Source organism: Peromyscus eremicus, chromosome 5 (genome assembly GCF_949786415.1).
Source record: "Peromyscus eremicus chromosome 5, PerEre_H2_v1, whole genome shotgun sequence".
Lineage (NCBI taxonomy): Eukaryota > Metazoa > Chordata > Mammalia > Rodentia > Cricetidae > Peromyscus > Peromyscus eremicus.
Genome location: NC_081420.1, coordinates 57664259 through 57690240, shown reverse-complemented (window position 1 = coordinate 57690240; position 25982 = coordinate 57664259).

The following is a 25982-nucleotide window of genomic DNA, read 5'->3' as shown; positions in this document are numbered from 1 at the left end:
CACTTGTGCGTGTGGGTACACACACACACACGTACTTGTTGAATCTGGGCTCATGGTGGACTCCTCTACAAGACAAAGGCCCAAGCTCTCTGTCTCCAATCCCTACCAGCCTAACTCTAATCCAGAGAAAGGAGATGGTCCTCAGGCCTCACTTGTAAAATCTCCTTTGACATTCCCTCCATGCTTTTAAAAAATTACCTGAGCTGGGGGCCAATCATTAGAATCTTGTATTGAGTATTTGGCTTGGATTCATATTCCAATAAAATGCTTTCCTAATCTAAATGCTGGTGGCTCAGGTCTGTAATCCCAGTGACTCAGGAGGCAAGGGCAAGAGGATCACAAGTTCAAAGTCTACCTGATATACAGATTGAGGTCAAGTCCAGCCTGGGCAACCTAGTGAGAAGGTTCCTCAACAGGTAAAAAGAGGGCTGAGGACACAACTTGATACCGTGTGTAAGGCCCTGGGTTTGATCTCAGGATCCCCACCAAAAAAAAGGTCTTGGAGGTGGAGGTCAACATACAACATGATTATCCTTCCACAGGTGGCTGTATGTTGTTGTTTTTTCTTTCTTTCTTTCTTTCTTTCTCTCTTTCTCTCTTTCTTTCTTTCTTTCTTTCTTTCTTTCTTTCTTTCTTTCTTTCTTTCTTTCTTTCTTTCTTTCTTTCTTTCCTGGAGCTGAGGACCGAACCCAGGGCCTTGCGCTTGCTAGGCAAGCGCTCTACCACCGAGCTAAATCCCCAACCCCGTGGCTGTATGTTTTGAGCTGAAACTTGGAGGACCACAGATGAGTGGGGGACCATCTCAGCCAGCAGTCCACACTTGACATGCCTTGGCTAAGCAGGCGCAGGCAACACAGGACAGCCAACAGGAGGCTGTGTGAGGAATCCAAGCAACACAAAGACCCATCCTAAAATCAGATTTTTAAAAAATAAAATTATGTCAGCGACAGGGCGATCGATGGTCATCTCCAACAGAAGATGCTGGTAGCAGGAAAAGCCTTGTTATCAGACTGTTGGGGGAGCAGCTGCTGGTCAGCTAGAACTCCTGGCCAGCTCAGATTTTATTCAGATTGCCCTGGGAGCAGGGCTGGCTTATCTCGTGCCGAGCTCTCCCTTTTATAAATGGAGGAAAGTGATCTGGTTTGTGTGCAAGTCACCATTTGGGCCTTCAGAGATGGAGAATTAATTTGTTTTTCCAAAGGCAGCAAGAGCTTAGATTCCTCGCTCCCTCCCACCTTCCCCACCCCCTCCCACCCCGTCCCAGACCCCCTGCTGTGAGTGCTCCCTTCTCTGGTCAGCCTTGTGGACAGGACAACTTCTAGAATCCTAGTTTTAGCCACAGCTTGTTTGTTGAATTTCTGTTGGGAGTCTTCATTTGATTGTTTTCTGGTTTTGCCTCAGCTGCCCTGAATTCATGATCCTTCTGCCTCAACTTACCCAATGCTAGCATTGGAAAGATGGGGCACATTGTCAGACTTTTTTGTTTGTAATACCTAATAATACTATCTAAAAATGGGTTTCTTTCTTTCTTTCTTCCTTTCTTTTTATTTAAACAATCTTTAAACTTATTTATTTAAACTACCGAAGCAATAAACTGGAAAGTGTAAACTCCGAGAAGACTGACAGCCAACCCAAAGGCCCAAGTGTCCCTGGACTCACCTACTTTTGCTGTCTATGGACTCAAGAGAGTCATTTAACTTCCTCGGCTCTCTTATTTTCTCATGTGTGGAATGAATTACTAGATGAAAGGATCTATGCAGCCCTTCCAATGCAGGATTTGCAGTATATCTTCAGAAGAGAAAAAAAAAATTTTTTTTGTCTCCAAGAACCTCCAAATAAGTGTTGCCATGACAACCCAGGCCCACTGAAAACTTGTGACTAAGTTAGAGCCACTAAATATTAAGGAAGGGAAAGTGGAAAGGTCTGCTGTAGTACAAATGTTTTTAAATGTTTTTAAAACTCCCTGACATGCTAACTGGTCAACCAAGCTCAAGAGGGAGGTGAATCTTCTCCATGAAGACAGACAGAGAATCTGTCAGAACTTGGTCGCGGTCTTTGTTTAAATCCAAGACACTGAACACTGGAGTCGGGAATGTGGGTTCAAAGTCACTGTTCCCCAAAAGGAGGACCTTCCCACACATTTAAATAGCAGGGAGACTGGTCAACTCCATGTGGTCATGGCTACTTGGCGACATGAGAGGCCTCAGTTGAGAAGCAGAAAAGCCCTAGAATTAAAGCTTAGTCTTGCCGGGCGGTGGTGGCACACACCTTTAATCCCAGCACTTAGGAGTCAGAGCCTGGTGGATTCCTGTGAGTTCGAGGCCGGCCTGGTCTACAGACAAGATCTAGGACAGGCACCAAAACTACACAGGAAACCCTGTCAAAAAAAAAAAAAAAAAAAAACCAAAACCAACCAAACAAACAAACAAAAAAGCTCAGTCTCTTGTTTGCTGTGTTGTGTGACTTTGGGCAAATTACTTCATTTCTTCAAGCCTGAGCTTCCTCTTGTAGCTGACAGCTGCCATTGTTCAGAAGCATCACATCAAAAATACACACAATGTCCTGAGCAGTGTCGTACACAAACTAGACACCCCACAAGTTACAGCTCCTCCAGTTCTGGGCTCTGCGGGGGGCGGGAGGGTCTGTGGCAATCCCTAGAAACTATTGCTGGGAACCATCTTGTATTGGCCAAGGGAGACAGATCCCAATTCCCTAGGAGCCCTCCTGGAAGGAGCTCCAGTTCCTGAGGGCTGGAGGAAGAAGGAAGGGTTCTCCTCATCCAGGGCCTGAACTGACTCATTCCCCTGGCCAGAGGGAAGGGAAGGACTGGGAAGAACTTCAGGAATGAAGGGAATTAACCCGTGAAGTGACTTGGCAATTACCAATGCACTGATAACAGCTGCTTCGGGTGGGGAGAAGCATGTGCCCTATAAAATAAAATTAAATTAAAAAACAAGAAAAAGGAGCACTCTCTGTTCTGGATGAAGCAAGCCAGCTGAAGGATATTTAGGCCCACACTCCCTTCAAAACCATTTATTTGCCTTCCTGGTATTGAAGGAGTGAGGAGGTTAATTGTTTCTACGTAAAAGGAAGTAAAAGAAGAAAAAGCAAACTGGAGACCGTCCCATGACAGTCAGGACTCTGTCAGCTGATGCCTCAACTGTCACCTCTCACCTCCCAAGCCCAAAGGATGATTCTAGAAAAGGTCTTTTCACTAATAATGTCTATCTTGGTAAACAACACACTCCCTCCCGAATCAAACAGCATCCAAAAAAAAAAAGAGAAGGAGGAAGACCTAAAGGAAGCCCAAGGTAACTGTCCTCCCTGGAGTCCAGGATTTCAAACCAGGGTCCCCCAGGAAGACTCATCCTTGGGGATCTCATGGATTCACAATTTTGGGGGTCCTAGAAGAAAGAAAAGCCAGGAAAGCAAGTGTTGCCTGTACGTGGGTGATATCTTATCTCTATGTGACTGTCTATTATTAAAAATAATGGGTCAGAGGATCATATCATTAAGTGGAAAGAGGTCGTTATTTGTTACACCATCTCACTTTAAAGGGACTTCTCGGAACACAGAACAATGACTAAAAGTAATTAGGATGGAGACTCAACTTTCACAGACATATTTTCAGTGACCCCGTGCAGTGTGGTCGGGGTCAGGCAGATTCCTAGCAGGGAGCACAGAGTGTAGAGTAGTCTAGCATCAAGAACACTAGGCTGGGGATCCGAAATATTGGACTTCAGTCTTAGGGAGGATGAACACTTCAGTCTTAGGGAGGATGTACATTTCAGTCTTAGGGAGGATGAACATTCTGCGGTGGAACTCAAAAGAGGTATTCATTTCTAAGAGGTCCTTCCTCATCTAAACAATGGTGAGGCTAGACCAAGGGATTCCTAAGATTCCAGAGTTAATGTATGGTAAAGTATTTGTCTAGCATGTTTGAGGCCCTGAGTTCCATCCCCAGCAACAACAACACGCATACACACACACACACACACACACACACACACACACACACACACACAGAGTAATGATAAAAACGTCCCCTTTATAAGAATGGAAGGAAATAAACGCACTGAACATTGTGTGAAAACACTAAAGTTTCAATAATAAAAAGACAGGTGGGGCAGAATAGATAACTCAGCAGTTAAGTGCAGACGCTGTTTCTGAAAAGGACCTGGGTTCAGTTCTCAGCACTCACGTGGTAGCTCACATGTATTACTCCAGGCAGGGGATTGGACATCTTCTTCTGACCTCTGTCAGCACCAGGCATACATGTGCTGCTCATATATACATGCAGGCAAAATACTAATCCACATAAAAAGAAATTAATCTGAACAAGGAGAACAAAAGAGGGCAGACGATGGAGGATGTCAGTAACAGTGACAGGTCCCCATGCTCAGTGGTTTTTCAGTCTGTCAGGAGAAGTGTAATAGGGATATTTGGTAGAAATAAACGTCAGTTGAAATAATACAGGAGTGTGGTGGGGAAGTTGCCTGGTGGTGGAGAGCATGCTCAGCATGTGCAAGGCCCTGAGTTAGGTTCCCATCAAGACAAAAGATAAGAATAAGGTACGTTTGTGTGTACAGAGTTCGTCAATACATTTATTTATAAGAACTCATTCGTCACTAAGGACAACTCTGATGCCCTAAAGGTCACCTTAGTAGTTATCCTGAACAACTGCTGGTACATGTTGGTGATTACAGCATTTAGAAGGTAAAGGCAGAAGGATTAGGAGATCCAAGCCAACCTCAACTAGTCATTGAGTTGAATGCTAGCCTAGGCTACATGAAAGCCTATCTCAAATAAAGTTGTTTGTTGTTGTGGTGGTGGTGATGGTGTTTTCTGGAAACATCTATCTACCTCAACTTCTGACACACAGTAGTAGCTGGAATGAGAGGTTCAGAATTTACAGAGATTCATATATAAATAGCTAAATGTTAGAGATAGATTACTGGAAAGGGGCACGGTACCTTCCTGAAAAGACAAGAGCAAAGGATGAAAAATAAAAGAGAGGAAATCATCTGAGCAAAATGAACAGACTGGGAGAAAAGTGGAGTGAGCTTGTTTATCTGGCTGGTGTCAGAAACACAAATCAAGCCCAGAGGATTTCACTTCCAGAGCCAGCGCGGGACAGGACTGAGGCGAGATCTGGGGCTTCTCTGATGTGCACACCGGAAAAGGAAGCACCAAGGTCTCACCATGTTGGTGGCAAGCTGACCCAAGGGGCTTCTCCAGGTGAATCCAGAGCACAGGCATCACTGCAGAGAACATTCCACAGGCAAATGAGGAGAGAATTAGCCGCCCCGGGGTGAAGAAAGAGGTGAGAACACCACCACCCTGCCGGCCGCCACAGGAGCCCCAGGCAGGACAGCTGAAGCCTCCAGAGGCCTGCTCTTCTCCCACCCACCCTTCTCTTTGCACAGGCCAAAGGACAGGCATGTCCCCAGGGGGGAGCACTTCCTGCTTCCGGGGAAGCCGGGACAACCTCTCCTGCTGTCCCCAAGAAATCTGTTTATGCTCACATATATGATCTCAGGAGGAAACAAAAACCGAAAATGTTGACAAAGCTCAGGGAAATAGGGTTGTAGGTGATTTGGTCTTTTCTCTTCTTCTTTTTTTCCCCCCTGTGCTTTCCATCCACTCATCTTCTTGTCGAGTTTGTTTATATTGATTTGTTTGAGATGAGTTTTCGTGCAGCCCAGGCTGACTTTAAACTCATGTAGCAAAGAACGACTCTGGACTTTTTGGTCCCCATCCTCTACCTCACAAAGGCTGGAGTATCAGGTCTGTCCCACCGTGCCTGGTGCAGGTCGCTGTCTCCGAGACTGGAGTCTTGTGGCATTCCTCAACCTGGTCTCCAAATCCAGGGCTCAAGTCACCATCCTGAGTCGGCCTCCAGGGTAGCAGAAAGGACAGGCACACACCACGGTGGCCTGCCCTCGTACTTTCTTATTGTTTTAGTTTTATGGAGACAGTCTTGTGTAGCCCAGGCTGACCTTAAATTCCTGATCCTCCTGCCTCTGCATCCCAAATGCCCGAATTATCGGTATGCACTACCACACCTGGCTTTGTACATTTTTTTTTAATTATTAAAATAAATCTGTGACTTTTACAATAAGAAATGAACTTCTTTTCTTGAAAAAATGGAAACAAAACTCAGAAACAAAACTACTGAAAAATAATTGTTCCTAAGATTCAAGGTCAACACCATCCATGATGGGGAATATAGTCTTGGATCTCAGAAATTTCCTACTTTCAAAAGCCATCTGTCCTTGTCTTTTTAGTATTTATTTATTTGTTCACTACAGTAGGTGTTTGTGCCTATGACATCAGGACAGACTATAAAATCCTGGAGGGCAGAAACTGTGCCTTGTTCCTCTAGCACCCCAGCATTACATAAGCATCTGCTGAATGATGATTGCAATCATCGAACATCAAAGTCTTCTTCCCCTGTCCATTCCCAGCTATCTGCCTGCTCCCTGTCTCCACCTCCCGTCCTTGGCACTTGCCACGACTCAGCAGTACTTGTTCTAGAGATGAAAGAGCTGTAGCTTGTTGATCACTGTCTAAACCAGGTGCCATCATATGTCAGTCTTCCCAAGGGCTCTCGTGTTTGGAGGCAGTCTCTGCAGATGTGGACCAGTGACTCCAAACCCATAGTTAGTCCCTGGAGCCCTGGCAGCCTGATGCTTGGTTCCTGTAATAACAACATTAACCCTCAAACTGCTGTTCCTATGAGCCTCTTCAAAGACTTTTACAGCCATTAACTAATTAAGGCATAGCCCTGCCCTGGTGAATACAGTTATAATTCTCATTTAACAGGTAGAGAAACTGAGGCAAGTGTTGAGTTAGCTGCTACATGCCAGAGTCAGCTCTTGGGCCAGACTCTAAAGTGACAGGTGCCTGACTCTGTGTTTAGGTCACTACATCTCACCACACACCCTGCTGTGGGTGCTGCTGTGGGAATGTTTCCCAAATGCGGAAGTAGGTCTCCCCATAAAACTACTTTTGAGAGACGACTTGAATTCCCTCATCCAATACTTTTGTAATTCTCCAGGCTCAAATTGAGTTCAGCTTCACCAGAGACAAAAAAGAAACACAGCAGAAAGGAAGAAGGGGAGGCTTGCCTGGAGAGAGAGACAGAGACAGAGACAGAGAGACAGAAACAGAGAGAGAGAGACTCCTTCCCTGTCTGTTTATTGCCACGGCACTCATGTGGAGATTCTTTCCTTCCGTTGTGTGGTTCCCAGGGTTTGAACTCAGGTCATCAGGCTTGGTGGCCTGTACTAGCAGAGCCAGTTTCCAAGCTCCCATGGGTTTCTTGAGATAGGGTCTCTGTCTGGGACCTGGGGCTCACTGATTCACTAAATGCCCCAAGAATTCAGTGTCTGCCTCCCCAGCTCTGAGATCACAAGCGTGAAGTACATTTCTGGGTTGTTGTTGTTGTTGTTGTTGTTGTTTTTTACCATGGGTGCTGTCGATCAAACTCAGGTCCCGTGTTAACAGCAGCGAGCACTTTACCAATGAACAGTGTATCTCTAGCACCCATAACACAAGGTTATCATAAAGATGAGTGTGCCTCTCTGTTCCCTATGGCTGTGACCACAGCACAGGAAGAGTGGCAGTGGTGGGTCCCAAGGACACATCTGGAAGGGTCTCACTTGCTCCAGGTCTGCAGGGACAACAGGGTTGGGGTTGTAGGGAAGGTGTAGTGAGCACATTCCATACTTAGCACGACAGGAGGCAGAGATAAAAGGGAGGAAAGAGTTAGGAATCTGACAAAAGACAGGCCAAGTTGAGGAAGTGATGTTTATTGACTTTTAAGTAAGACAGCTTTCTGCTCTCAGAATCAGGTAACTTTCAGAGAAAGTTTCTTGGCAAGATGGGGAATCCTAAACAATGAGAAACTCAATCTACATCCCGTAGAGTCCATGGTTCCCATGCTTTAAAAGAGAGAAGGTAGATTGTGCGCGTCAAGGAAAAGTTGCGAGTGCCCGGAGGTGCGTGCCTGTGATGCCAGCTCTAAGAAGGCAGAAGCAGGAATATTACTGCAGTTCGAAGACAACTAGGTCTACATCGTGAGTTCAAGTCCAGACAGAAATACACAGCGAGAAAAAGAAAGGACGAGAGGAGGAGAAATAGTGTGAAGAGGAAGGGTAGATCTTGGAGCTGGAAATGTTAGCTCTGCGGTAGAGTGCCTGTCTAGACTTGGGTGCAGGGAGAGAAAAGAAAGGAAAAACTATGAAATGAATGAATAGTAAACAGTTAGCATGTGCAAGTTAGAAGCACTTCCGTTTGTAACACCATAGGAAGCCGCATCAAATTCATGCCAAAATAATTAGCAACAAGGTTGAAAACAAAACATATACCGGAATAAAATTAAAGTCTGCCTATTACAAAACAATCTAACTTTGTTTCCAAAGAAATACCAGGAAAGAATAAACTCATGAATATTTGAGTTATAATGTCCCTCCTTTTTTTTATTACTGATAAGATATGGTCATGCATACTAAATAATTGATATTTTTGCTTGTTTTGAATTTGTTTGTTTGTTGTTATTTGTGTGTGTGTGTGTGTGTGTGAGAGAGAGAGAGAGAGAGAGAGAGAGAGAGAGAGAGAGAGAGAGAGAGAGAAAGAGAAATAGTTGGCTTTGAACCATGAACTAGTGGGCCACCCTCCTGCCTCTGCACCCCAGGTATTGAGATCACACACATGTACCAACATTTTCTTGAAACACAAAATAGTTCACGTCCTGTTCCCCCTGCCTCCACCTCCCAGTGTTAGGATTACAGACAGGTTCCACTTCACCTAGTGTTTTTTTTTTTTTTTTTGAGACCAAATTTGGCTCTGTAGCCCAGGCAGGCCTAGAACTAACTATGCAATCCAGGCTGGCTTTGAACTTACAATCCTCTTGCCTCAGCCTACCGCACTGGGATCACTATTGTGTGTCACCGGGCCTAGCATGTTCTGTATCTTTATTTGCTCAAACTGGACACTGTAATCCTACGGAAAAGCCCACCATGTAGTCAAGTGAACCAAGGAATGGGCTTATAAACACAGTGGGAATATGAAGGTAACTAAGAAACAGTTCAGAAGTTGGAGTGGGGTCCCCAAAGGCAGGAATTGAGGGCAGGGGATGCTCCAAGCAAGGAACTGCCCGTTCTCCTCAGTCCTAGCGTTTCTGCATTTCTATTTAAGTACATATCTGTCTATGTCCTTCAAGAACTAGACAAAAGTTACAACTTAGCTTTGTGAGGCTTCGTTGGTGCTGGTTGCTTGGTTGGTTCTGATGTTTTGAGACAGGCTCTCATTATCGTAGCCCAGACTGGTCTTGAACTATACCTAGCTAAAATTGAGTTTTTAATTAATTTGCTAATGTTTATTTATGTATCATGTATGTGCATGTGGGTATATGTATGCCACAGCACATGTGTGGAGGTCAGAAGACAACCTGGAGAAATCGGTTCTTCTTTCCACCATGTTGGTCCCAGGGATTGAACTCAGGTCTTTGGGCTTAGCAGCAAGCTCCCTCACCTCATCTCAACAGCCCAAATTTGTTGCTGTTGTTGTTGTTTGCTTGTTTTTCTTTTTTAAAGAAAATAATAATAAATTATTTTGATTTATTTCTTTAATTATGTATTGAGTTTTGTGTCTAGGAGGACTTTGATTTTAGTGAGGGAGACAGAATCACACTCTGCTGCCTGGGCTTGCCTGGATGTCACTATACAGACCAGGCTGGCCTCAAACTCACAGCAATCCTCTTGGCTCAACCTCCTGAATGCTTGAATTACAGTCATAAACCACAGCCTGTATATTCATTCTCATTCTCTCTCTCTCTCTCTCTCTCTCTCTCTCTCTCTCTCTCTCTCTCTCTCTCTCTCTCTCTCTCCTCCTTCCTCTACTACCTATCTTCTAGAAACTATTATAGTTCAACCTCCTCCTGTCATTTGCTCTCTTCTCTCTCTGGCTCACACTTGTCACCTCCCTTCTGTCTGTCTGTCTGTCTGTCTGTCTGCTATATCTATCTATCTATCTATCTATCTATCTATCTATCTATCTATCTATCTATCTATCACACATACACACACACAAACACTCACACACACCAGGTTCTCACTTCAGAACTCACTGTGTGGTCCAAGATGGTCTTGAACTCATGATCCTCCTTCCTTGATGTCCCGAGTACTCAGATAACTGGCCCAAGTTTTTGTGTTAACCTCGTTTGCCCATGAAAACAAAACAAAACTGATGTACCAAGTTGCGTGGAATGTGAGAGAAAGGTAAAAAACTGAAAATAAAAAGAGAAGCATGGGCAATCATCAACCACTTCTCCGGCTCCACAGTCACACTGATAGACACACTCGATGTGCTCAGCACTGTGAGCAAGCTAATGCCAGCCTCCAGCCAACAGAATCTCTCCCAGGAGAGCTCAGAGCTCACACAATGGAGGTGGGAGTGGGGATTAGGGGTTCAGCTACTCATTACTGAGCACTTTCCAAATGCTAGGCACCACACCAATACCTCCGTACAGCCACGGCCTCCCGGCTTCTCAACACCCCCCAGGAGACGCTTGTCTTCCTTTTCAGCAGAAGAAAGTGGGACTAAATACGATCAAATGCCTGGCCCGAGCTCACCTCCCCGGCAAGCGGGACAGCTGTCTGACACCAAAACACTCTACACTGGAACAAACCAGTTCACCAGTTCCCAGGTGCGATACAGGGCCAAGACAGCCAGCCACAGCCTCCCTCTGAACTCAGGGAACCAATAGTTCCTAATGATGATCAGAACTAAGGGAGCGAGCAGAGAATGACCAAATACTTTCCTAACAGCATTTGCTGCGTACATGGCGGGGAGGAAGCAGCAATACTCAAAGGACTTGAGATACTGGTGCTTTGCCACTTAAATCTGATGACAAACCCACTAAAAAGATAGCACACACCCCATAACACTTTCCCAAGGCTTCCCCTGACTGGGGTTTCCACACCACACGCCTCCCATCACAGAGAAGAAGATCTACCTGCCACTCCGTGAAGCCGCTTTAAAACCTGGGACTTTGGAAAACATCCCCAAGACAGTACAAAACTATGGTGAACTGTGGCGTGGACCACAAGCTTAGGACCACCGTGGGCTGCAGAGTGAGTTGAAGGCAAGTGGGCACCCTGTCTCAAAATAAGAAGTAAAGACAGGGCTGTCAGGTGTAGCTCGGTGGTAGAGCATTTGACTCGCATACATCAGGCCCTAGGTTCAATTCCCAGTCCTGGAAATAAAAATAAAACAAGAGTTTAAATCATCCTCGAACATGAGAGAGCTATGAGAGAAGATTGCTCGGCTTCCAGTTCAAAGCCAGGAGCAAGAAGGAGGGCTGCTGTTTGCTGTTCTGAGCGTGGGTGTTTTCTAACTTTTTTTTTTTTTTAAGAAAACAAGCCTAGAGCAGCCAAAGCTGTCAAGAGAATGGGACATCTGAAAGCTGTCACTCAAAACGAGCAACTTTCATCTCGGCTTCTTGGCAAGCCACATCCAAGAGTGAGGGACTGATAGAGTCATCTCTCCAGGTCAGAGTTGGGGGGCACTATCAGCAGCCCCCTTTCCTCTGTGATGGTACAGACCCAAGACTGGAGAGAAAGGACATTGAGATGGGGAGGGGTGGCTGCCTTTGTTAATGGTGACAATTATTAGTTGCAGAAAAGCCCAGCTGCCCATTCAGCACAGTGATAAATTCCCAGAGCAGCATGGGGAATGCCCCAAGTCATTCTCAGGGGAGTCAGCCCAAGTTGCCCCTTGCCAGCATCAGATAACAGCTAGATGATAACTTACAGGTACCTGGGCTGGAGCCGCATGCTGTATTTGATCCTGGTGAGGCATCTAATTCCTTCCTACTGTGAGTTCTCTTTGATGTCTGAGATTCTGAGAAGGATAAGGAGGAGTCTTCAGAGGTGACTCCAATCCTGGCCAGCTTTGTACCCTGCCTGGTTCCTTTGAGACTCTCTTGCAGCTCACAGGACTTCCTCGTATCCTGGAAGCTCCTGGTTCCTTTGGGACTCTCTTGCAGCTCATAGGACTTCCTCCTATCCTGGAAACCCCAGTCTCAAGCAGCCTCTTTCCCAGAGTCCACACCAGCTTCTAGAACGAGCACCCAGGGAAGCCTTTCTCTCTGTGTGTATTAAGAGGATGAGTCTTTGGTCACAAATAGATATCTTGTCGTTGCTGCTGCTGCTGTTGCTCTGAGTCTCCTGTAGTCCAAGCTAGCCTCACACTCACTATGTTAGTGGAGATGATCTCGAACCTTTGATCCCCTTGACTCTACTTTTCAACTTTCCAAGTTCTGGATTGTAAGCATATGGTACCCTAATAAGATATATGCACAAATCACCAAGCTTGTCAGATGCTAAGAATCAAAGTTCTAAGGCCCAGACCTTAGAACTCTAGCAATTGAGCTACCTCCCTAGCATGTTTTGTTGTTATTGATCTTTTTAGAGGTAGGAAATCAAACATAGGGCCTTATAGCTGCTAGGAGAGTATTCTAGTATTCCCTCACCTCTTATCATTATTTTTAGCTTGAGACAATCATGCTAAGTTATCCAAACAGTCTTGAGCTTATAGTAGTCCTGAGCTTACTACAATAGGAGTCCAAACAGGCCTTGAACTTGCAATCCTCCAGCCTTAGCCTCCCAAGTAGCTGAGACTGTAGGCCTGAACCACTGTGCCCAATAACAAGAATCCTTTTTAGATGGTAGGTGGAGGAAGGTGAGACACAGAGTCTTGTGGAGGTCAGGCTGACCTTGAACCTGCAGTGAAGCTGAGGCTGGCCTTGAACACCTGATGATTCTCCTGCCTCTACCTCCCCAGGGCTGGAAATGATAGTAGTGTCCCACCATGCCTGGCTGAGAAGGAGACAATGTGGTGGAGACTCTGGCTTCTAGAAGCTTCTGTAGATTCTCCCTCTTCCCTTCACTGAACAGGATGTCTATTCCTCAAGTGGCTTTAACTAACTAATTCAGCACTGTGTAGTTTAGGCTGTAAACTCGATATCCTATTTAGTATTCAATCACAAATATTTATGAGTTGGCCCGCCCAGGAGCTCCTTTTCCATCGCTAGCAGATAACTGGGAGCTGGCCAGCCCTCTTGAGAAGGGGACAGAGGTTGCCAGAACTAGGGGCTGCAGGAACTGAGCTTGGCCTCTTCCTTGTCGAGTCACTGAAAATCCCCAAACTTTTAGCACGAGGTGGGAAACTCAAATACTCTTGAACTTGTGCTCCTCCAAGCCTCCACCTCCTGAGCGCTGGATCTACAGGTGTCATCACCACACCCTGATTCTGCAGTGCTGGAGATGGAACTCCTGGCCTCATGAATATTAAACAAGTGCTCTACCAAGGGAGGTACATCCTCTACCCTGATCCCTTTGGATGCACAGCTACTGTTACAGCTACTATAAGAGGGTACGTGGTTAACTTTAAGTTTGTGTACATGCACACACACACACAGAGAGAGAGAGAGAGAGAGAGAGAGAGAGAGAGAGAACAATAATAGCTTGAATATGAAAATAAGATCATTTAGTTGGATCTGATAAGCCAAGGTGGGGTAAATGCCTAGGTTGGGCATCAAATACCAGGAGGTCATGCAGCATCCCTTGGCAGTCCCAAACACCACAGTTCGAAATGAGGGATTTTTGTCAATCCAGTGACCTGGGTTTTCCCCAGCAGGTAGGTTAGCTACATTTGGGGGAGGTTGGGAAGTTTAAACGGGGCCAACTGGAAGGATCCTCTGTTTTTTGCTGTTCCCTGTCCCACTAACTAAGAATATCCACAGGGCTAGACCACGGGAAAAATTCCAATAGGCAAAAATCCAAATAATGAAAAGTAAGATTCTTCTACTGGAGTCCTTTCTTGAAGAATGGCATTAGTCTCAATACACTGTTTAAGTAAGGCTACTGCAAAGAGCAAGAAATTCCAGACCAGGGACAGCGGTGAAGTATCTGCCTAGCATGTGGGAGGTCCCTGGTTCAATCTCCAGCACCAAAAGAAAAAAAAAGAGTCCCCAACATCTGGGCATGGTTGTTATCACAGCATGAAAGTCTTGGCTACCCAGCAAGTTTGAGGCCAGCCTGGGCTACATGAGACTCTGAATCAAACAATGAAAAGATCCTGGAAAAGTTTCCCCAGGGAAAGAGCTAGCACCCCGAGGTCTGTAGCTGACTTCTTTAAATGTTGGCAAACATCTTTTGGTTCCCGGCTCCCCTCCTGGGGCGGGCAAGCAGCAGCTCGAGATGATAGGCCCTCCCTCCTGCTTCTGGGGGGTGAAGCCGTCCCAGCAGGTGTCTCTGGCTTTTCTCCTGAGGCAAGCCACAAATGCAGGTGCTCTGGCCTCTCCCTTTTTTCTCCAAGAGGGAGTGGGTGGTTAGGGAGGTGCCCAGCCACTCCCTTCTGCCCCCCAGGCCTGGTGGCCTAGGGAAAACCCTCTGCTACTAACTCCTAGAGCAGAAACCTAGAGTCCAGAACCCAAGCTGTGCCTCCCTCCCCGCCTCCCCCCAAACCCATTTGGATGAGGAGAATCGTGCTTGCTACCTCTCAGGATTTTTCTAGGAAATTAAAATGCTCCCGTAGACATGATAGACTGAATTCTTCCCACCATCCAGCAGCTGAGCACCCAAGCTGGCTGATATCCACTCCTGCAGTGATCACTGTGGCCCGGTCGGTGCCCAGCACCCAGCAGGACTAGGACAGTACCAACACAGCCAGAGACAGCCCTTGCTCTCCTGGAGCTGGCCGTCTGACCCTAGAAGCTCTCACAGTTTGAATGGTTAATTGGACACACCACCCTAATGTTCCACCCTGAGAAACTCTCAGAGCCTTAGCCAATCTGGACCACAAGAAGACTTTGGGAGGGCAAACCCTTTTCTTCCCGCAGTCGGGATGGAACAGGAAAGAGAATTCTCCAAAGACCTTCAGAGACAGGTAGGAGGGTGGCAAGCAGATTTCTCTCTACCAAAGATCTTCAGCAGCTGGGGATGGTGGCCCTTAATCCCACCACTCAGAAGGCGGAGACAGGAAGATTGACATGAGTTCAAGGCCAGCCTGAACTACACAGAAAAAGCCTCTCTCAGAAACAAATAAATAGAGACCAGGAAGGTAGCTTAGCAGGTGAACATGCTCATCTGTCAGCCTACTGAGTTGAGTCCAGTCTCTAGGACCATTCTCAGAAGTTTTCCTCTGACTTCCACATATGCATTGTAGCAGACACGTGAGCACACACACACACACACACACATACACACACACACACTCTAAATGTCATTTGTAAGCAAATAAATAAATAAATGAAGAGCTTTCTATCTAGAATCTTCCACAAGTGGCAGCAGAAGAATAAGCTAAGAAACTAACCTCCAGGAAATCGCCACTGTAGATGTACACAGACCCTTGTCTAATTTTTTTGATTTATTTAACAATATCAAAAACAAGCCAGGGTGGTTATTCACACCTGTAATTTTAGCACTCAGGAGGTGAAGCCAGGAGGATCAGGAGTTCAAGGCTACCCTCAGCTACACAGTGAGTATAAAGCCAGCCTGCACTTACAGGAAATGCTACCTAAATAAATAAATAACAAATAATAAATTTTATATATATATATATATATATATATATATATATATATATATATATATATATATAAACAAACCCAGGGAATCTCAGGTGAACTGAAGTAAACCCACTACAAGGCTCTCTACCAGTCCAAACCTAGGCCCTCTGGAAAGGTCCATGGCCCTGAGATACAGTGAGTTACCTCGCCAAGAAACATCTGGACATAACAGAAGGGCACTATTCAGGAAGAGAATGTTTGAACAAGAATCCCAGAGGGTCAAAGCTCCCACCTTTGCCTTGGAAACCTGGAAAAAATAGGGGGCAAAGGAATGGAGCAAAAGGTCCAGGTAAAAAGCAAGGTGAGAGCCAGGCCTCATGGCGGCTTGGAGACTGAGGCAGTAGGGCGCAAGTTCAAGGTTCCCTGGAGCTACACAGTGAGATCATGAGTTCAAAGGTAGACTGGACAAGGTAATAAGACCTTGCCTCAAAATGCAAGGTCTAACAAGAGAAGCTGGGGATGGAGTTCTAATGCAGAGCCCTTGCATAGCAGTGTGCCTGGTCCCCAGCCCAATGACAGCACTGAAAAAATAAGGAAAAAAAAAAAAAAAAACAAAAACAAGGGAGTAGGAGCTCGGGGTGTGGCTCTGTGGGAGAGCAGTTGACAAGCACAGACAAGGGTCTAAATCCAGAGACAAAGGAAACAGCAAGGCTAGGAAGGCTGAACAGCGACAACGAAAGGACCCAGCTAAGAACATCTATCCCCAAGAAAGGACGCTAAGCCAGGCGGTGGTGGCACACGCCTTTAATCCCAGCACTTAGGAAGCAGAGCCAGGTGGATCTCTGTGAGTTCAAGGCCAGCCTGGTATACAGAGCGAGATCCAGGACAGGCTCCAAAACTACACAGAGAAACCCTGTCTCGGGGGAAAAAAAAAAAAAGACACTAAAGCTTGGACTTTGTTGTTGTTGTTGGGGGGGGGGGGACAGGTAAGACCCTTTCTAAATAAGTAATTATAATTGTGGTGAGGAGTGGATATGCACATGCATGAAGACATCTGATGTCTGAGTCCGGCTCTTACTGAACCCGGAGCTCACCAGTTTGACCACAGTGGTTGGTCAACAACTCCAGTGATCCCACAGTCTGCACCTCCCCATAACACTGGGGCCACACACACACACACTTCCCTCCAGCTCCTAGAGGAAGAGTGAGGATGTCTGTGATGCTTCACTGGTACAATTCAGAATAAGTTTGAACACCCTTCCTGAAAGGGTGTCACCACCAAACACTGTTATCTTGAAGATCTGTTGCTTGTCACCTCACTTCCTGCGACATTCCTTAAAAACAGAGGAAGTGGACTAGATCAAATGAAATTCCAGAGAGTCTTGCACAACTTCCAAGAGGTTCTTAGCTTCCTCTACACATGAATGACTGAGTAAATTAGAACTAGAAAGACATTCAGAGGTTCTCCAGTGCATATTTCTCCTTACACAGGAAAACAAAGGGTGTCCAAGGGTCATGTGACCAGCTCAAGAACACTCTTAGAAGTACAATGAGCCAGTTTAGAATCCCAGGCTCCTGGTTTCTAGATCATCACCACAGTCAGGGAACCCCTTGGTACTATCTTACACAGGAAAATACTATAAGCACAGTGCTTATCAATTTGACCTCGTAACTACAATCTGAGTGACTTAATATAATCAGCAATATCATCACCTTGATGTGAAAAACAACAGTCCAAAAGTGTCAAAGAAACATAGAGTGTGGTGGTGTATGCCTTTAATCTCAACACTTGGGAGGTAGAGGCAAGCAGATGTCTTTGAATTTAAGGCCAGCCTGGTCTATACAGTAAGTTCAAGGCCAGCCACGTCAGCACAATGAGATACTATCTCAAAAACAAAATGAAAAAACAGAAAAAGGAAGGAAGGAAGGAAGGAAGGAAGGAAGGAAGGAAGGAAGGAAGGAAGGAAAGAAGGAAGGAAGGAAGGAAGGAAGGAAGGAGGAAGAAAGAAATAAACCATAAAAGCGGATACAGTAAACCATGTGTGGTGGTGCATGCCTTTAATTCCAGCACCTGGGAGGCAGAGGCAGGTGGATCTCTGTGAGTTTGAGGCCAATCTGGTCTACAAATCTAGTTTCAAGACAGCCAAGGCTGTTACACAGAGAAACTCTGTCTCGAAAAAACAAAAAAACCAAAACCAAACCAAACAAAAAGCTGGTGCAGTAGCAACACCTGTAATTCCAGCTCTCAGGAGGCTAAGGCAGGAGAACTGACAAGGTTGGAGGCCAGTCTGAGCTCCAGTGAACTCTAGATCAACTTGGGCCACAAAGTGAGACTCTGTCACCAACAAACAAACCTTGCATTGAAGTTTACAATAACACTGGCTGTATCGTGGTGGTGAATGCTGTAACAGCCTCTACCCAAAGGCTAAGTCGGGATCACAAGTTCAAAGCCAGATTTGGCAGCATCGTAAGTCCTGTGTCAAGTTAAAAGATAAGATAAAAACAAAAAAACAAGTGCAGATACACTTTCCTTCCTGCAAAGAACTCTACCCTGTGGAGCTTGCATTGCGTTTTGTGATGATAACATTTGCTAGCTCGAGGGAGCAGCTGCGAGAAGGGAATCCTTTGGATTAGCAAAGCGTCTTTTCACAAAGCCAGTAATTCCTTCTGCTGTTCATGAATCGGTTGTACTCAAACCGCAGCGTGTATCTGCCCTGAAAACTCCTCTTATCCCAAGCTCAGCTCCATGTCTGAGCTACCAGGGAAGCAGTTAGGAAAGAAAGCATCAGAGTTAGGAAAATCCCAGAGACGATCAACCTGTTTCCTTCCCTGATTCTCCTGTCTCCATCTACGTTCCTCATTACCAGGACACAGCCCCAAGCACAAACTTGGCAGAGATTTTACTGGAGAAAACCAACCGCTGGCGAGGTACGTGAGGAAGTCTGTCCTGGTGCAGAGGAGGTGGTATCGGCACCAGGGATGTAGCCCAGTGACAGAGCACCTGCCTAGGATGCACAGTGCCATGGATTTGATCTCCAACACTACAAGAAAAAAAGAACAGATGAAACAAAACAGAACTAGTTACTATTTCTGATACACTCCAACAAAAAGGCAACATTAAACATGGGAGGAAGAATCCGAGGTAGGCTCATAAAAGGTGGAAAATAAATGACAAATCAATCAAGAAATTAAACTCTTTCATTGATGAACACATTGGTTGTGGAGCTGGCTGGTTTGGTGAGTTATCTGTTCATTTTTTGTTTGTTAAGATGGCAGCTTTAAAGGCCCAGGATTAGCTTCAAGGGGGAAACATGGTAGGCCACATTCAGGAGTAAGGGACACCTAGTTTCTCACTCTTTCCCAAAACCACTGTGAGGAATCCCATGAGCTTTAAAAGGAAGGCTAAGGTTATACTAGAATTTTCTCGAAGAGTTATGATTAATAAAGCAATCCCTGTTCTTTATAGAGAATCTGACAAGGAATGCATTCAGAAATAGGAACTAACATTGCCCCAACCACAGAGGGTACACAGAAGTATTCCCTCCTCTCCAAAGTGGTGCAGAAGAGAACCTATTCTGGGGCAGAACACTTCACTTCTGGTTCAAGAAAGCCAGGGCACTCTACTCTAGTTCCTGCAATCCATGTAGAAGATGACTAAAGCCAGCACAGGGACCTGGAAAATAACAACTCCGCGTTCCCAGGGTCCCTTCCTACAGAGTAACTGTGTCTTCCCCTGGGGAGCTGCAGCCAGGCTCAGACTTCTCAATGAGAGACACCCTGTCCAGGTGAGGGTGGAGTACTCCATACTAACAAATGGGGAAGCATCACCCTGGGGCACTCGCAGCTCCTAAATCGAGTTCTCATTCAGGGGAAAAAAAAAAAATAAACTGAGAGGAATTTTCCACTGCCCCATTAATCAAGAGAGCCGCAGGCACGGAGCAGGAAACTCCATGACCCGCATTCCAGGTCTTCCGACCCATCCAGCCCACTTCATTACCACTTGCCTGGTAGAATCACCCAGTACTGGGTCAACCTTCATGGTTGTTCTGATGTATAACAGCTTCGACATTCTTCAAACCTAACCCATCAACTGGATCTCAGGCTGGGTGGCCTACCTGCGTAATGTTTCAGTAGAAGAAACAACCAGAACATTAAAGGTAGGGACTTCTGTCCAAACCCCTTTCCCATCATTTCCTGGGATGGACAGACACTCCTGAGACACCACTCTTTGATGAAACATGTTTCTGCCTCTGTGTTTCTCTTATGGAACAGCCCTGAACAGGGGGTAAGAGGTCACTCCACCACACAAATAATTTAACCTCTTTATAGGCTGTCTATAATGAAAATATTTTCCCCGTAAAGTTGTTATGAAGATTAAATGAGATAAAATGTTTGCAGAACTTGGCACATTCACAGTGAATGTGGTCATTCAAGTCTAGCATTTCATTCATTCAACAATTATTTTTCTTTCTTTCTTTCTTTTGAGCTTGGGTCTCCTATGTAGCCCAGGCTAGCCTTGAACCCTCTTTGTAGCCAAGGAGGAGTAGCCAAGGCCTGTGCCACCAAACCTTCAGTGCTAGTGATCAATTTCAGGGCCTCATGCAGGATAGACAAACATTCTGCCATAGAGCTCCATCCACAGCCTAAGTCAACAGTTGTATTGATGACCACCATGCTCCCTGGGACATACGGTTTCTACCTTCAAGGTCATCTATGGGGAGAAACAAATCCTAAAAACAATGATTATGTTGTGAGGTGTACATGACAATCACCCCTTTGTAAACTATCTTTGAATCTTCCCAGTAATGTGACTTGGTAAACATTGGTGTGTCCAGTTCATAGTTGACGCCTCTAAGTTCTAGAGGTCACCTTTTAGACTTCAATTTGGATCTTTTGCGCCCAATCACAGCGATGTCTTGGGTTTTTTTCTGTTTTATTGAGACAGGGTCGTACTAGATAGCCCAGGCTAGCCTCAAACTTTTGCTGTTATTATTTTAAGACAGGATCTCAAATAGCCTAAGCTGATCTCAAACACCTATGGAGCTAAGGCTGCCCTCCAACTTCTGATCTTGTTGCCTCAGACTCTCCAGTACTGGGATTACAGGCATGTGTGACCAAGCTCTTCATTCAGATTTGCCAGCCCCTCCCCTTTCTGTCTTAGTGCCCCCCCCCAAAGTACCCACCAAACCTTCTCCTGGCTTCCCTGTTGTGACTCCCACCATCTGCTGCTGACCACAGCGTCAAACCTGCGCATCAATGCGTTCACCTATTATGTGCAGAATTGACTCTGCCAGGCTGATGTAAAATAGGCTCCATCACTCATGGCTCACACCGCTATTAAAGCTGCCCTTTGGCTTGTTAGCATTGCAGCTAGAATGCTGCTCCGGGCCAGATGGCCCCAGACTTTAAACTGCCTGGAGCTCATCGCTGCTATCAGCTGCCCCTTGCAGCTTGACGGTGATGATTAAATACTACTCCGGACAGGAGTCCTGAGGAAGCTGGGTGTCCTGCATGGATGAGTAGAGAGCAGCTCAAACAATGAGCTAGATATTTCTGCCTCTCAGGAGAGAGAGCTCACTCATCTTTCCAAGAAAGAGAAAAAAAAAATCAGTCTACAGGAATCTAGCAGAATAACATAAGGAGCTCTTTAGGACAATCGGGAGAAATAGCCTAGACAGTGATACCCGCTCACTGATGTGGAGGCCCAGGTTCCTGCGCTCAGGTGAAGAAATGGGAAACAAATATATTCTTTTTTTTTTTTTTAATTTTCTTTTGAGGTTATTAGGGGTTGAACCCAGGGCCTCGTGTATGTTAGACTACCACTGAGCCACCTCCCCGCCCTTTTTTGCTTTTTGTTTTGAGACATCATTTCACTGAGTTACCCAGGCTGGCTCATGATCCTCCTGCCTCGAATCTGAAGCATGCACCGCCCGGCCACACTGAAGGAATCACAGCCCTAGAACAGCTGCCTCAGCATTTCAGACTAACATATAATCTCAGTCTAACATCTTTGTTCCAGTCCCCAGACTTCCGAGCCCCAAGTCCACGAAAGCCAACCGTGCTACTTAACAAGCCTTTGGTAGGGTCTGCCCGTGTCCCATACAATTAAAAAGACGTCTCCTGCCCTGCCCTCAACCCCTCCCTGTGGACTGCTTGGCTTTTTACCTCACTGAGCATGGGGCTCCTCAAAACCTCCCTCAACTTCTCTGTCCCTCTTCCAATTTATGACTCTTCTTTCCACTTCTGTTTTCTCATGAGAAAGCTAATTCTACCTCTGTGCCCCACCCTTCTCCCCAAGCTCCCCCTCGCATCCTCAGGCTTTCTTTCTATCCAGCCCCGTCTCCCCGTCACCGTGTTATTTTGGCTTCTTTTACTTCCCTTGAGTGTCTATTCAGTTGAGTCTCTTCTGGAATAAGGACTCTTACTGTGGTTGTCTTGCTCAACTTAACAGCCCTACTCTTTCATGAGTTTGCGTAGCTTGCGTTTCCCTTTCTCCAACAACCCGTGCTTCTGCCTCAGACAATACCTCAGCTACCAGGACATCTTATTCGAATCTCTTTTTCAGGTCACAGAAGTCACCCAGCTCCAAGAGTTCATATTCTCTTCTCAGTTTGTGTGTGTGTGTGTGTGTGTGTGTGTGTGAGTGAGAGAGAGAGAAAGAGAGAGAGAGAGAGAGAGAGAGAGAGAGAGAGAGAGAGAGAGAGAGATATTTCCAGTGTCTTTAAGTGCTCTCTGCCTTTTTTTTTGGGGGGGGGGGTTTGTTCGAGACAGGGTTTCTCTGTGTAGCTTTCCTCCTTTCCTGGAACTCACTTGGTAGCCCTGGCTGGCCTCGAACTCACATAGATCTGCCTGGCTCTGCCTCCGTGTGCTGGGATTAAAGGTGTGCACCACCACCGCCTAGCATCTGCCTTATTTTTTAATAATTTTTAAGAATTTCATACATGTATACACTGTACTTTGATCATATTCATCCCTCACTCCTCACCATAACTTCTCCTATCCCTTTACACACTCCCAAATTTGTGTCCTCAGGTTTTGTTTATTTGTTTGTTTGTTTCTTTTTTTTTTCTTTTTCTTATAACCCACTGATTTCAATTGGTGCTGCCCAAATATTCCTGGGTGTGGGGCCATCCACCAGAGCATATAACCTACCCAGGACCCCGTCTGTAAAAACTGACTCTCTCCTTTAGACGCTACCGACTGCCACCAGCTCCTCGGCCCAGCGAACCCTTCTCCCTTCTACGCTGAAATATGGAGTAGCTTGATCCAGCTTCTGTTTTGAGACCTAGTCTCTCACTGAAACTAGCAGTCACTGGTTTGGCTAGGCTGACTGGTCCATAAGTTCTTGGGCTATGCTTGTCTCTGCAACCCCAGCGCCGAGGTCACTCTTGCCCCCGCTATTTACATAGGCGCTAAAGATCTGAACTCAGGTTCTCATATTTGTGCAGCAGGCACTTTACTGTCTCAACCAGTGGGGTCATGACCCCTTTGAGACTCAAATGACCCTTTCACGGGGGTCAAATATCAGGTCAGATATCCTGCATATCAGATATTTACATCACAATTCGTAACAGTAGCAAAATTACAGTTTTGAAGTAGCAACAAAAATAGTTTTATGGCGGGGGGGGGGGGGGGGGGGGTCACTGCAACATGAAGAACTGTATTAAGGGGTCGCAGCATTAGGAAAGTTGGGAACCACTGCTCTAACCCATGTCCCCAGTGCCCACTTCTCATTGTTGACATGATTGTGAGGAGTCTGCAAAGACAACCCCGCCAGCTTGTATCACTTAACTCCTGTCATTGTCTGCTGGGCACTGTGATTGGGACAATCCACCAACAACCCAGGATAATAAACCTAGGTTTATTATCTTCTCTCCAAACGCTGCCCCCTGTCACTTCCCATGCCTTTCCAAGAGGCATTTGGGAAAACAGAGCAACCAGAAAGTTTAAGTCATGTTCGGTGCCACCTGTTACTTGCTTGGTTCTAGCGTAACCCCTTTCACTTGCCTAGTTTCTAGATTTTGTGGGGGTTTTTTTTCTTCCAAAGATCTCTCTCGCCATCTCTCCAAGTCAGTACTTTCTTTAGGTGCCTTCTGTCACCTCCTGCCTGCACTCCTGCAGTGGCCCCTGGATAGTTCCTCTTTCTGTCCCCTGCCCTACCCCCCCCCCCAATATTCATTGTCAAACATATGGCTAGGATTCCCTTTCATTTTACCGAAGAAAATCCCAGTTGTTTAACTGCTGTTAATAATCCGGCCCCAAAGTCCCAGTCCAGCTTTTCTGTCCATGTGGTCTACACTCTATATTTTCATAACATCAGGTCAGGGGCTCCTTCATTACCACCCCCGTGCTGTGACCTTGTCCTTTGCCCTCATGCAAAGCCCTTGTTCTTCATATCACTCTCCCCAGCAAAATTCTACTGAGTGGGTAAAGGAGAGGCTCCCTGGCAGATACTTTTCCTAGGATGCAAAGGAGTGCTGGGTTTGGTTCCCAGCCGTGAAAAAGAAATTCTTGCTAAAATCCACGTCAAATGAGAGTCTTCCTGATCTTCTATGTTCTCTCTCCTCTTAACCCATCTTTGAGTTTCATCTTCATTATCACACTAGTAGTACTGTTATTTGTTTAATTGTGTGTGTGTGTGTGTGTGTGTGTGTGTGCGCGCGCGCATGCACGTTGGGCGTCAGAAGACTTGGCATCCCTGTGGAGGTCAGAGGACGATTTACAGAAGTCAGTTCTCTTCTTCGACCACGCAGGTCCTGAGAACTGAACTCTAGATGTAAGGCTTGGCAACAGGTGCCTTCATCCAATGAGCCATTTCTGGCTGCCCAGTATTGTTATTTTCACACCACTCATTTTCCCTGGTGGCTTCTAAGCCTTTCAGAGGCAAGGGCTAGGCCCCTCACTTCTGAGCACACTTCACGTAACCTGGCATATGTCTCCCACAATGCTAACTCTCAATCCACTTGTCGATTCCACAGCTAGAGAGTGCTTTGACCAGTAACTGCGTCCACGAAGTCCTTGACTTAATTTAAGCATCTGGTTACAGACATCTTTATCTTAAAGAAATATACATAGCAACAGCATTTTCTTTTCTATTTATTATTTGTATGTTTGTTTGTTGGTTTATCTATTTATTTATTTTGAGGTGAGGTACGCATACATGCTAAACATCTCCACTGTACCTCACCCTGTGTCCTCATGTCTAATCTTATATAGGTATCTCCAAGTGGCAGAGGAGAAGGTATACTTCCTACCATCTAAGAACAATCAGTGGGTCTACACTCTCCTTTGACATCTGTGCACTCTTTGTTAAGTTCCAGTAGCTCAGGGAGTTAAATGGCAGTTAGCCTTGGTGCCTAACTTTAAGAATATCTGAGTCAGCCAAGCAGTAGTGGAGCACACCTTTAATCCCAGCACTCGGGAGGCAGAGGTGAGCAGATCTCTGTGAGTTTGAGGCCAGCCTGGTCGACAGAGAGAGTTCCAGGACAGCCAGGGCTACACAGAGAAACCCTGTCTGGAAAACAAAAGCAAAAGCAAACAAAACAAAACCAAAAAGAGTCTCTGAGTCTCTGCAGCCACTGGGCCCTGGTGAAGAGGCACCTGTGTGGCATTTGCTGCAGTTATAAATCAGCTGGAGCTAAAAGTCAGTCCAATAGGAGAACAAGGGAAGCAGTCAGACCTGTTCATCTTAATGCATCTGAATCACTTCTTGCTCAGTGTTGGAAGATTTATGTATCTTTCCTCTCACCACACAGGGCCCGGCACAGTGACTGCGGAGCACATGGTGGGCATTTACCCTTCCCTCTTAGGATACAACTGAATGATTTTATATACCCAGCTGTAATACATAATCACATGTTCGCCTAGCTCACATGGAATACATCTTGGGGTGGGGGTGGGGGTGTGCTTTTTCATCTTCTGTAGGATTCTGAGTCTTCCCCTTAGTCCAGGTCCCAAAGGGTCATGCTCCATAGAAAGCACGAGGCCAGAGCTCCGCAATCAGAAACCTATGTGCAGAGAGTACCGCGCATCCCCTCTGCCAGCCTTAGTGACTGAGAACACAGCTTAGTCTTTATCAAGGCTGGCCCCACCCCACACACCAGAGACTCAGCGTGGGTCTCACTGCCCTCTTTGCCCAGTGACTTCAGCCCTAGTTAAACAGCAGGCAATCTAGAAAGGTGTTCTCTTTCTTATTCAAATATTGTACTTTGAGAATTTTGCTTTTTATTTATTTTTATTTATTAATCTTTTTTGTTTTATCACTATGTGTTTTATTTTGTTTTGTATTTTTGTGATACTCTGTAGCCCAGGTTTGCCTTCACTGTGTAGACTAGGCTTGTCTCAAACTTTCAAGAATCTTCCTGCCTCAGCCTCCTAAATGTTCAGATTCTAAGTGTGAGCTAAC